Genomic DNA, 2,869 nt, shown 5'->3' with positions numbered 1-2,869 from the left:
GGCGATCCACTTGCAGGGAAGGGGCAGAAGAGGACGCTGAACCCCCTCTGTCACTCGGAAGCTGAGAGCATATCTCAAAAATTTTAACCTCAAAAATCTCAAATTTTTAATCTCAAAAATTTTTAATCTCAAAAGTTGTAAAATGTTCTTGTCCAAAAAAAAAGACAAGGACAAAAAAAAATGGAACAGAGACTGAAGGAAAGGCCATCCAGAGACCAGGATACCATCCGGATACCCCAGCTAGGTATCCATCTCATCTACAGACACCAAACTCCCACACTCTTGCTGATGTCAAGAAGTGCTTGCTGGCGGGAGCCTGGTATGGCTGTTCCATGAGAAGTTCTACCAACAACTAACCAATACAGATGCAGATACCCACAGCCAACCATCAGACTAAGGCTGGAGACCCCAGTGGGAGAGCTAGGAGAAGGACTGAAGGAGCTGAAGGGGGTTGCAATCCCATAGGAAGAACAATATCAACTAACCAAACCTCCCAGAGTTCCCAGAGACTAAACCACCAACCAAAGACTATACATGGAGAGATCCATGGCTCCAGCTGCATATGTAGCGGAGGATTGCTGACATTAATGGGAGGGGAAGCCCTTGGTCCTGTGAAGGTTTGATGCCCCAGCGTAGGAAGATGCTAGAAAGGTAGGCAGGAGTGGGTGAGTGAGTGGAGGAGCACCCTCACAGAAGCAAAGGAAAGGGGGGGAGCGGGGATAAGATAGGGGGTTGGGGAGGGGTAACCAGGAAGGGGGATATCATTTGAAATGTAAACAAACAAAATTATTAATTAAAAAAAGAAACTCTCCTGATGCTCCATTCTTCTTAGATAAAATGGGTATAAAAATATTTTATAGATCTAATTGTTATAAGGAGTGTCTCAGATAAGACATGTGTAGTCCCTGGCTCAGCACCTAGAATTAACTAGTACTCAACATTTGCAGCTTCTATCCCTGTGGGAAAAAGTGTCTATTAAGTATTTTCTTTACTTGGTTCATCTTTTCATTCCATTGTTTCTATAATCTAAGAAGATCAAACGATCTTTATAACATCTGTCATTCAAACTGAATTTCTTTCCCAACAGAAAGCTCTGTCAGTATGTTCCAAGATAGTATTTGATTCAGAAAATTCTTCTTGGGAGAAAGAGGAGCTAAATATTGTTTTGCATGTTAGACCAACTTCCAAAATCCACGGCATATACCCCATGGTTTCGCTTATCAATCAGACTCACACCATCCAGTCCTAGCCCAAATTCTCCTATCAGACTCACTGCATAAAGTCAGAAGTCTATCCTCTCTGAAAAGTAGGCAGCCCAGTAAACAGGACATTTTGAATGTTAGAAGTTCCTGTGTGTACTGGCTGGATTTGTGTCAACTTGATACAAACTACAGTCATCAGAAAGGAAGGAGCCTCATTAGAAGAAGTGCCTCCATGCCTTTCTCAATTAGTTGTCAGTGGGAGAGGACCCAGCCCATTGTGGGTAGTGCCATCCCTGGATTAGGGGTCTGGATTGGTGGTCTTTGGTTCTACAAGAAAGGAGGCTGGGCAAGCCAGTAAGCAGCACCCTTCCATGGCCTCTGTATCAGTTCCTGACTCCAGGTTCCTGCCCTTTTTTGAGTTCCTGTTTTGATTTCCTTCCATGATGAACATGATGGAAGTATAGGAAGTATAAGGATAAACCCTTTCCTCCCCAACTTGCATTTTGATCATGATGATTCCTGGAAGCAATAAAAACCCTGATGAAGATACCATGTGAGTGCCCAAACACTTCTACTCTCTTCAGCTGAGTTAGAGACTTACTACAGGTATACATCTAATTAGAACATAATTAAATACTGGCAATTAAGAAAGGTGAATACAGGAGGAAGAAAGAATACATTGCTTTCGTAGTAATTTAAATGCTTTGAAGAAAACTCAATAAAGGCAATAGAAAACAAGAATATGAGGAGTTAACTGAAGAACAAATCCCATCATTCCAAACTTATGTGCAAAAAAAATTTAATGCAAGTAATTTTACACAAAATAGAAAGTGATGCAAGCTGTAAAAAAAAAATCATACATTTTTTAGTGTGGATTTAGTGTATACAGTCTGTTGGCACCTTACAAAAACAGGAGCTCCAGACTCAGGTTTGCCACTCAGGTGAGCGCTTGTGAACTCATTAGTAAGCTGGGATATTGGTATCTCTCAGTGTAGAATGAGAAGTGATAATGCCTGTCTCGGGGTGTTTTGTAAGGACTAGATGAAACAACTTATGTAAAGCCCTCCCCATGGTGAATTACCTCCTCTGCCTTGAATCTACACCCCATGCATTTAATTAAAGCTCTGGCTTTCTACTCAGTGAACAAAAACTTTGAACCTTGATTGTCAAAAGGAACGGAGAACGCTTTTAAAACAAAATATTTTTAAAACAGAATGTCATAACAATGTGCTTAGAAGAAAGGTATGAACTAGCATTCTTTTCAAATTCTTAGGCTTATTTTTCCTTTAAATTCAGATGGTGCCGGATTTCTCAGGAAGCGGCACTATGCTGCCATCTAGTGGTCCTTTAGAGCCTCCCAAAAGTTTTTGTAATTAAAAAATAAAAACTCAATACAAGTCTCAATTGGCAACAAAGTAGCAACTTCCTCCACCACAGCAAGAAGGCTACTGCCAAAAGCAAGCTGCTTTCTCAAGTTCTCTTCAGTCATGCGGCCACCCTCCCACCCAGGGTCTATCTTAGGTATAGTCTCAGTCTTTATTCTGACTAAGAAGTCCAAAATACGTCAGGAATGAAAATTTTCAATTTCCTGGGAAAATGAGCAAGGTTCCTTGAGAGAGCCATGAACAATGGGCAATTAATCAATAATGGACCTGACATTGGACCAA

The sequence above is a fragment of the Mastomys coucha genome, unplaced genomic scaffold (assembly GCF_008632895.1).
Source record: "Mastomys coucha isolate ucsf_1 unplaced genomic scaffold, UCSF_Mcou_1 pScaffold5, whole genome shotgun sequence".
NCBI lineage: Eukaryota > Metazoa > Chordata > Mammalia > Rodentia > Muridae > Mastomys > Mastomys coucha.
Note: the sequence above shows the minus strand (reverse complement) of the source record.